The sequence below is a fragment of the Pelmatolapia mariae genome, linkage group LG23, assembly GCF_036321145.2.
Source record: "Pelmatolapia mariae isolate MD_Pm_ZW linkage group LG23, Pm_UMD_F_2, whole genome shotgun sequence".
In the NCBI taxonomy this organism is placed as follows: Eukaryota; Metazoa; Chordata; class Actinopteri; order Cichliformes; family Cichlidae; genus Pelmatolapia; species Pelmatolapia mariae.
The window spans coordinates 36,077,677-36,088,724 of NC_086246.1; positions in this window are offsets into that span (position 1 = coordinate 36,077,677).

Below are 11,048 nucleotides of genomic sequence, written 5' to 3' on the forward strand. Positions count from 1 at the left end.
AGTAGTGTGGATTTACCAAAAATCTTTTTTTGTCATTATATAAGTGCCTTGTTAATTCAACAAAACAACTGCTCAAAAATCTGATTTTTGTAATAAGGTTTTCATCATAACACAAAAACTTAGAAGGAGCATTAGTTAGAAGGAGAACTGCACTTTAAAAATAGACAAGAATTTGAATGTGTTTCATGTTTCATTTTCTTTTAGAGATAATATTCAGTGAAACTGTTGCTCTACTTGTACGCACAGTACAGAGTGTCATTAGTTTGTGGATGCTTTGTACAATTTCACCTCTGTGTACCTGCATCAGAGACAGAATTCTTCTTAATCCAAATGACATTCAAGACGTTGGGACAGCTTGTTCTGTCATCATTTGTTCTTTGCTTTAACCTTCAACATTCAGCTTAATTTCTGAAATCTGATTCTCATTGTTAGGCACAACAATAGCTTTTCATGAAAAACCCTCTTTAGCTGTAACAAAAGTTATATTATTTTCTATGATTAGCTCCGTGTTTCCAAAGGTGCTGTCTTTGGTTCAGTGGAAATGTGTTGTAATTAGAGACATTACGCTTAAAATTCATACTTAACAGTTTAAAGACAACAAGTACTGGAAATACTATGAACATTACCTATTATCCAAATTCACTTGCACTTAAATTTGTCACTTATTTTGCATGACAGGACTTCTGGCTATGCGCTAAGATAAGTTTAGGTATTCCAGCATGTGAATAAGTACTTTTGCCAGGTCCTTTCAGTAAAATGTAGTAGTTTACCTTTTTCTTAGTACATTTTCATAATTGTATTCTCTACATTGTATATTTTAAGAACAGCCAAGGCTTTGACGTGCGTGATCTAGTCTGGCTGAACCAATTGCCAAAGCACTTACCTCAATTGTAACACTTTTGATTTATACTATATTAAAAGCCAACAAATAGTATATTTAAAATTCAGAAATTTAGATTTAGCTAAATCAAACAAGTGCTTACTCTGGTTTTACAACCAAATGCCATGAAAGGATAACTATTTTATGCATTTACTTGCCTATTTTGAATATGAAAAACTGCAGATATACTATCTCCTAACATGTTGTACAGTTTAGCTTTGTATTAATACATGTTGTTAAATCAATTTAAGAATTCCAATTTGATTTGGATTATTTCTTCTGCAGTCAAATATTCATACAATTCTGATGAAACTTGCATGCAAATATTTGTATAGAAATCAGCTCCATTGATATTCAGCATGTGTAATATGAAAGAAGTGTTGTAAAGTTAAGGAATTAAACACATGTTTATTTGTTGATGCTGTGCCAAATTACATTAGTGACGTTTTTCAAGATCTTTTTACTCTGATAAAAAGGTCGTATATGATGTGATACCATGCTTAGAGGAGCATCTGACTCCTCTCAGCTGCACTGGCATTATTTACAGCAGCAGTTATGATGGACTGAGCAAAAGGTTTAACGAACATGCGGATAATTGAGCAAGGTGAGATTAGGGTAAACAAGAGACTTCATTTACAATAAAATGGTGTTTATCACACAATATGCTGTTGAAAAGATATGTTAATTAATAAACCTTAGCTGAATCGTAGATCAACAGGCAGGTGCACATTTGCACACTGAAACAAACATTGCTGGCTGGAAGAAGTCCTAAGGCAATTTGAGTGTGGGTGATTGAAATCCATACTCGACTTCCAATGTAAAAATATATTCCAAAGTTTTTCTGAAAATAACAATATGTCTGTTTTGTGTTTCTTTTCCTCTGCTGTGCCTCAGCAGGGAAACATAATCCAGGGCAAAGAGAGAGAGAAAGGAAATTTTTTGGTGTAAAACTGTAAGCTTGAAGGATAACCACTTGCGTTGTTGAAAACAGACTCCTGAAAGAAGGTTCATAACATAGCAGGCCTTGGTGACAACATTCTGTCACTCAGGCATAGGTCACTGTTCCTTTAATATTTTTCACCTTTGTTCAGCTGCAATTTTTCACTATACATGGAGAAGTCTTTTTTGTACTTGTGCCAATGAGTATTGTCAGCATTGGCTCTAGTGAAGTGCAAACACACCTTTGAACGTTTACTTCTCTCTGCCATTGTCAATAAAAGCAATGTCTTCCTATGTGTCACCTCTTGCGGCAGCTACTCCACCCTCGCCCCCTTAGAAAGATCTCTCTCCTGGACTGGGAATAGTAAAAGATGCATGTTAAATGAATATCGCCATCTTATTGTAAATCAGAAACAGAGTTGATTAGACACAAGAGATATGTGCAGCATAAAAAAGTGAGATCAAGCCAACATGTTCAGATTCATATTTGAAAAGGGCTTTCTCTTTCAGATACATTTTAAACAGACTTTTGCACAGAACAAAGGCTGAAGATGTTTTATTTGCCTATATTTAAATGTATTATGTTAAATCAAGACACAACCTTGGCAAATGCCAGTCGAAATAACTTGACAAATGAGAACTCACAAATGGTTAAATTGATTGGCTGGTTTGTTTGTAACCAAAAAGCAGAACCAGTGCTTGTAAGACCCAAACATTGGTGCCATTAGCCTATTAAATGGTGGTTTTCAGATATTATCACTCCAGTAGATTTGGCTAGTAGATGACCTTCTCTGTCTCCTAGCTCACTAGCAGGCTGTTCTAATCTTGTTAAATTATGATGTTGGCACAGATAACAAATAAAAGCAAGGTAGAAGTGACAAAGTTGGTATTTAGTGGTAGTGGGGTCAGTGGTGGCATGAGACATTTGTGGCACTGGGGTTTGTGTCGCAGCTGCAGCTGGTTTTTAGACTTTATTTTACAACTAATATGTGATGCTTAATGGGCCACAAACATCCAAAGTTAGTGAGTAAACATTAAAGTTCTTCATAGAAACTCTACAAAACACAGTTGTCCTGCTGTTTAACCCCTTTTCCCCATTAATGTTCTGCTACATCTATTTTAAAGCCAATTATATATTTATGGAAGTAAATGAATATTTTGCTACCTTCAACCATGCATGAAAATAACCAACAGTGAATCCAGATGCGAGTTTAAACATGTAAATGACTTTGTCTTGCTGCTTCAAACCTGCAGTGCCTTTGAAATCTGTGAGTGGAAATATTTTACAGTATATAGTAAGTGATTTGTTTGGAAGATGTAGAGGAAAAATAATAACGATATGATTTAAATAAAGGCAAAATATGAATTTGTAGTGGATTTAATGGAGTAGAGTTTAAGGTTGATTGGTGTTTATCATGTATTAATCTGTTTAATCTGCCCTGAAAGTGGTGGCGTAAACAACCTCAAACACCACAGCAATTTTTTTTGACAAAAACGTCATCATTCTAATTTCAAAGAAAAGTCTCTTTGATTACAGAGCACAGATGCAACTTTTAGCAGCAGCAGCTGGAGTTGCCGCTTTCAGCTGTCTAAAGGTGTCTTATGTGATAATGAATCAGCCCCTTCCCCACAACACACAACCTGATTTTATTTGTTATGTTTAACAAAATTTGTTGCAATTCAGTTGGGTGAAAGATGCACATTTCAGTGTCATTTTGCACCATTATTCCCAACAGAAAGTAATTTTAGGGCTATGTGCTATTTTAAACTCCAGTGTTTTGTAGCAAAACTGGCTGGGTATTTGATGTTTCTAATGCTTGATAGCCACTTCTGGGTTTTCTACTTACCAGTGGCAAAGGGGGCTAACCCTGCAGTTTATCTTGGGCAGTATTTAAAGCAGCGATCAAAGCTGTACAAACCAATTGTCATCATGCTTCTCCGGAGGGAATTTTGAAGTACATTAATACTCCTTCTTTGGGAAATAATTGTGCCACTCTGTGACTTCATTAGGTCTCCTGGCTGTTTCAAAAGATGTTCTCTCTGGAGGTTGAAAGCCACATCGCTGGCAGACAGCATCCCAAGGGGCTGAATGAATAAAAAAAAAGGAGAGATTATAATGAGATTGAGTTAGCCATGACCAGAATTGGGCTTTTCATTATCCCACTGGCTGGAGAGAGAAAGAGAGAGAGAGAGCAAGAGAGGGGGACAAGGCTGACAAAAAGAAATGTGTTGTTGCAGGACCTGCTCGCCATCTGCCAACTGGGTCCAATGGTAGGCAGCCAATGCATGCTTATCATTTCCATGGGTATCAAAGGGGCCTCCTCTCTGGAGATTTCACCATTAAAACTGCAAGCACTAACCCTGTACAGAGAGCGAAACACGCATTTAATTCAGAGGTAACAGTTTCTGTCAATTTAGCAAATCAAAATCAGGGGCAGCATAAAAAACCCCTTTAATTACTTCAATTTTTATGATGTGTACGGCAGTATCCCGAAAGAGTATGCATCAACCAGAAGGACTTTTTTATTAGCTACGCTTTTATAAATAAATATATTTTTTCAGTGTCTGTAGCAGCAGTGAATCAAAGGTCAGGAGCATTGATCATGACCTGTTCCTTTGGCCAGTTATTTAGAAGTGCCACATATTGTCTGTGTAAAAAAAGAAAAAAGAAAAAAAAAGGAGAAGAAAAATCAATAGGTTTCCATTATCTGGTTGGGCAGTGTCACTGGCCTGTCAATGATCCTGTTACAGCGGCGGTACAAGGGTGACACGGGCCCACACTCAATCGCTGCTGACAAGAGGAAAACATGCTGACAGGCACCGGGAACAAGTTGGAACACAGATTTGCACTTCAAGCAGCCGTCCGAGGAGGTATCGTGCAAGGCCACCACGTGGCAGAGGGGGTGAGCTGGGTTTGGGTGGATGTGTAGGGGTTGATAGGTGGGGGTGGTGGTGCTGGGGAGGAAGGCGGGTGATTCCCAGCCAGCCTCCTTCTACTGTCTGACTGTCTAGCTCTCAACCACAAATGCTTTTATCCTCCTATAAATTATTCACCCCTGGATACACCAAAGGAAACTCGCTTGCACTGATTGTGGCTGAGGGGAGATTCATAAAACCTATGCCCCAGTCTGCATCCACTGCAGCTGCCTGGACACTCCTGCAAACTTCTCCAAATCTCACCTACTCTATGCAATATAAATATAGGTTATGTTAAGCATGAGCATTGGAATACCCATGTTTTTTTGGCTTTGTGAATGGTCTCAAAAGGAAATTTGCCAAATCTTTGTATTTACAGGTATTAATCATTTTCCATAGTTATTGACTTTCTGACACATTAGCTCTTCACCTACAAAGAAAACAAGAGTCGGCTTTCATCAGTCAGTCCAGATGGCCAGTCAGAAATTAAGGAAGACATCAACTGTCTCTTGAAAGAACATGAATCAATATATTTTGACAAGGATCAAATGTGCTTCAGATGAACCTTTTTGCCCTCCCAAAGCAGTCTTTCTCCTCTTGTCAAACCTCTTTATTTTTGTTTGTCTACATATAATGATCAGATTTCCAATGACTCTTGATTTTAGCGACTACTTTTACCAGCATAATGAAACTGAATGCAGTTCACTGGATCATCATCTGCGGTCTAAAGTCGACATATAGCTAACAAAAACGGATATACTTTCATTCTGTGTGTCCAAGTCGTAGCCAGCGGGCGCTACTTTTCATTCTTTTTATTTTCATAAAATAGGCCTTGGGACACTCGTGACGTCACGTCCCTGGTTAGAGAAAAATACCGTCCTTCTTTTTCTTTTTTCAATTACACATACATATGTGTACATTTTTTTCTTCATATGTAGCCAATTTTGTCCATAATGACTGGGGAATTCAGGTTAATATGTTGACAAGGTTTAACAACAGCGGGTCATGTTGCACAACACGCATGGCTGGCTCCGTTAACTCCAGCAGCTGACAGGTCCTAATCATGCGCTGCCCTAAAGGCACTGAAGCAAAAGAGGGTTTTAATCACTGAATTATAGACCAGCAGCGAGGCTTCAAATTGAGACGTAATTAAAGTCAAAGTTGCAGTAATTGTTTCAGCTAATTGGGCAGACAAGTGCATTATGGCGCGCTTACAATATCTGCAGCAGTTCCCAGGGTTTTTTGTTTTGTTTTTTAAATATTACTATGGAGAAATGAGGCATAATCTTGGTTTCTGACATGAAACATGTCAATAATAGGTTACGATTTATACTTTATAATTTAACATTTTAAAACAGAGGGAAAAAAACACAATTAAAAAAAAGCTTACAAGCAAGAGCTTACCCCTTTTTGTGGTATTTTAATTAATTAAGTTGTGTAATTTTTCTTCTGTCGCTTCACCTATTAGTTCAGTTGAGCACCTCTCTCACATGAATTTAAATAAGTATCAGCATCAATGTGTCATTTACAGTAAGGAGATTAATAATGCAGTCAACACGTCGTCCTCGGAGGTGATGCGGCACCTAAGGCAACATCATTATTTCCTATTAATTACTCCGCCAACCAAATGCCTTTAGAACTGGAGCTGCAGTAGGTGTGATGGGGGGAAACTGGTCTGGGAGCAGCTGCCCTGTATCCCGCCGGGCTCAGCCTGACCTCCTTTTTTTTTCTCCCCCTCTTCTTCTTCTCCTTTTACATCACTAAACTGGAGGCTTGACAAGCCCTATAGGAGCGCAGAGATTTTGATTTGGATGAGGGGAGAAATGTAGAATATGAGCCAGAAATGACGATTCAGACAGCAGTTCGGGTGAAGCCAAAGAATCAATTGTCGAAAAAAAAAGAAAATCTGATCTTTAGCGTGTCTGTTTTGGGGCGGAAGTGTCTGTAGTGATCCATCATATTACACCCGGGCTGCTGGAACCGCTTTCCTCTTAAACATGCACTTTCACCCACGCTGATTCAATCTTTTTTATTTCATTATTTATTTTTAAATTGTATTTTATTTCTTAGACTTTTACCACAAAAATAGTAATAATAATAAAATAATTGCAACTAATAAACGTTTGGCAACCATTAACACAGGAAGTAAATCTATTTACGGGTGTGACTGTATCCTTGTAATCACGTAGAGGGGTGTGAAACGGCTCTATGGGATTAAAAACTGTTTACTAACCACTGGGCCTGTGAGCTTTTATGTGCTGACTCCAATGTGTACCTTCACCACTGAACAGTAGGGGGCGCTGTTCGTTTCGTCCTGAAAGCCAGAAGGGGAAACACATCAGCCGTTTTGCACAAAGTGGCTCCACTGAAACCGATAATCAACAATAATAAGCAGCCAGATAAAAATAAAATAATAGTAGGGAATTGATAAAAATCACAAACTCGGTAAAATTAGTCTCCTTTTTTAAAATTTCTGCATCAATTCAAGCTGTCAGAAGCGTCTCTTTTCAATGTATTGTGATATCTTTAGATGTACATATCGCAGGATTATCTGTCAGGTCTAGGTTCACGGGCCTTTTACAGTTTGACGGACTCTTTTTTCTTTCCTCTGAAAGATAAAGAACAGTCGCAAAAGCCAACTTGACTTCCAGACCCCCTTATAAGGCCTTCTTTTTTGGTTGATTCATTTAATTATTTTTCTATACTATTTTATATGTTATTTATGAATCTATTGTGGCTACTGAAAGATCACATCCCCACCTTGCTCTCAGGACGCACACGTCTCCAAGAGCTGCACAGACTGTCTCATCATCACACCAGTAATCAAACGTATCTCAGAACAAAAAAAGAAAAGAAAAAGAAAGCAATCCTTTTTTCTTTTTCTTTTGTCGCACTGAGGGAGAAATTTAATTACAACCTCGGGTGTATGCAGGCATTGAGGAGAAAAAAAATCCAGGCGACAAATGAATATACAGAGCAAATGACAAAACATGAGGGGAAATAACTGACAGATGAAAAGACAGAGGATGTGCAGCTAACAGGCAAAACGCGCCGGTACAAAGCCGCGCACACCTTTGAGAGCAAGAGTTTGTTTTATTGCACTTCTCCCGGGTTGCATCTCCTGTCGATTTGCAGAAAAAGAAGGGGGGATAAGCGAACATGCCCTGTTTAAGAAACAAACATGCAGATTAGATGGGATTCTGACAACACACAGCTCAGACTTCGTGTCCCACAGCTCATCTCTCAACAATGAGAAAAAAAAGAGAGAGGTTTGAAAAATCCACTCAGCGCGCGCTTGACAACACTTACCGTCATTCTGCAAACAGTAAATGTAAATAATGAGGTGGCATCTGGAAATAAATAGGGGAAGTCAAGACAGACTGATAACAAGTCTAGTCCGCTTAAGACCCAGTGGGTGTCACTGAAAAGCTTTATATAGATGCCTCTGAATAATAATATTAATAAAAAAAAACCAATAATATGATAAACGTGAATTTGATGGATTTGGCACCCAAATATATATATATATTTAATTTCTAAAAAAAAAATCTAAATTTAAATCATATTCAGTATAAGTGGATCAGGGCGTAGCCAGTAGGAAGCCTTTCTTACAAAGAAAGAGAGAGAGGGAGAAAAAAAAGACCTCACAAGGCGTGTGTAACATTTACTTCAAGTGCAGGGAGTTGTCACCTGTGATGTGGTACCAGGCTACATGTCAGCAGCAGCAGCACTCACTCACCTTCAGGGATGCTCCACTGTGGACTGCCACGACCAACAGCAGCACCACTGACTGAACACAGCTACACACACGCGCACACACCTTCTGCACACCTTATTCCAACTGGACGGGTGGGACTCACACGTGACCACGAACATCTCCTAGAAGTACGCGGTGTCTCAGCAGCAACGAAGGGAGTTCCAAGAACATTTACTTGAGCACTTTGTCTGCGTGCTATAGGCTGTGTTTCTGCTCTTGTGTATTTCAGAGAGAAAAGTTGCGCTTCGGCTGCTTCAGTTTGAATAACTTACAGAAGCGAAACACCGAACAAACCAAGCAAAATACTTTAATAATAAAAAAAGAGACACTTAAGTGCACCACTAACAATCCCCAATGCTGGCTGAAGATGCGTTTACATTTCTAAATAAATAAATTATGTATACTTTGTTGTTTTTGTGGTTTACTTTTTATTTCTTGGGATTTTGTATTGCTGTTTTAAATGTTCTTTATGGTTATGGTTTATGGTGATTTAAACCACCAAACAGCAATCTATGAAATAATACTAATCAATATTAAAAATTAAACAAACTTCACTTTCATACTTTTGTCGTCGCGGTGGGTTATTTCTAAGTATTGTATTGCTAATTTTACATTTTTTTCCTTTCAAAAAGCGATAAATACAGCCTAGTGCCGTTTTGAAATCTGAGTGATGTTTCTGTAATCTTGTTTAATGTATTTAGTTTAACTGACACACAACAGGTTATTTAATGTGGCACTATCAACTTGCATTCATTGATTTAGAGGTCAAACTAAAATCTAACGTACATCAATTTTTTATATGCAGACAATTTCTGCGTGGATATGTGATCTTGAGATTCAAATTTCAAATTTGCAGTAAATCTCACCGCAAAGTTTATTTTATTGTGAGAAATGAGACTCAAAAACGTAGCTGTTTTTATAGAATATAAGTGGTTCATTAAATAAACACATGAGCAAAAATAAAATTAATGATAAATGTTATTCATTTTTCCTCAACATCCTTCCTCAACCGCCAGGCTATTCTGGCAGGTTTGAATAATGGTCACGTGACGCACTATTTGGTCACGAGGTCATTCCGGAAATTTGGGTTAATTACGCGGTGTTCTAATTTTACTCTAATTCTTCGCCATGAAAGCTCTGTTTTAAATGAATATTTAAAATAGAGAAATATAGAATTTTTTTTTTGCGGATTTATTCCTGTATGCAGTATACGGGCTTCAGTCTGAAGGATGCCATCAGATCATCGCAAGGTACAGAAACTTTATGCTGCTGGTTCCAGATACAAGCTGTTCTCTGAATGCCATTAGCTCATTCCAAGGTTTGGTAGAAGTAGAACAGTAACTCAGCAGTGGGCTGTACCTGACATTGCATGGCCCTCTGGCCAAGTCGAGGGGTTTTCAACCTGCAGGTGGACGTCACCAACATGGTCTCTAACAAAGTCAGATGCGTCACAAACAGGAAAGTAAGAAATGAACAAGATCTGCTTCTTAATTTGAATTTCCAGTTGAATGTCCATAAATTTGCTTATTGGTGCGAAGAGTGATTTCTGAACCTTAATGTAGCAAGGACAAGAAAATGATAGTCACTACAATAATAATGCGTTTTTGTTTGTTTGTTTATTTGTTTTAGACATATAGCAATTATTTCTGGGGATTGTGAAAACCTACAAATATTTACAAAGTGCATTTGTAGCTGTATGGACATGAAAGCATGACTGATAAATACAGAGTGGTGTCAGATTAAAATAAAAACTAAGATAAACCGGCTCACAACCTGCTGGAAAAGTTTCAGTGCATCTTAGTGATAAATCTTCAAGTGTCTGGAATTTTACTGGAGGAATGAACACCAAAAGATCTCTCAGTCGGTGGTTGGATCATCATGTCAGTCCACAAACTGAAAAAGGTGATCAGCTTGGTTGAGAGCTGTTGACTGCAAAGGCCGTACACAATTAGCATTATTTTCACACTCTATTCAATGACCCCCACCCATGGGGGCCTTGTCTACCATGAATGGACCAAAAGTGGACTCTAGACATGCCAATCAAACACTAAGAATGGCCTAAAGAAGATCCACAATACCACAGATTCAAACATTTTATTGGGACAGGACAAAGATCACTGGCATAACTCAATAAAAAGTACACAGTAAAATCACTGAAGGCTACACTGATGTTCTCTATAAGGAGTTTGGGATGTTACCTTCAAGAGTGCTCTTTAAAGCCCAAGCTTGCAGAGTATCCAAAGAAAACTAGACTTTATTTCAAAGACAATCTGATGATTTTATAATGTCCATAGGCGTGACTGGAAATCGCTTATCCAAGAAGGGTGTTTTCTGCAGGATCTGCTGAAAAGGGAAAGGTTTCTGTGAGCTTACCTTTTAATCTTATTTGAACACTTTATACATGCGGGGTTTTGTCCAGTTTAATATACAGTAATTGTTGTAATTAATTACTTAACTCATTTTTGTGGACTAAACATAGCAGACAAAATAATCAGATTCCTCAGTTCTTGTGGGTGTATGTAAGGTCGCAAGCCAAAAAAACAAAACAACATAATG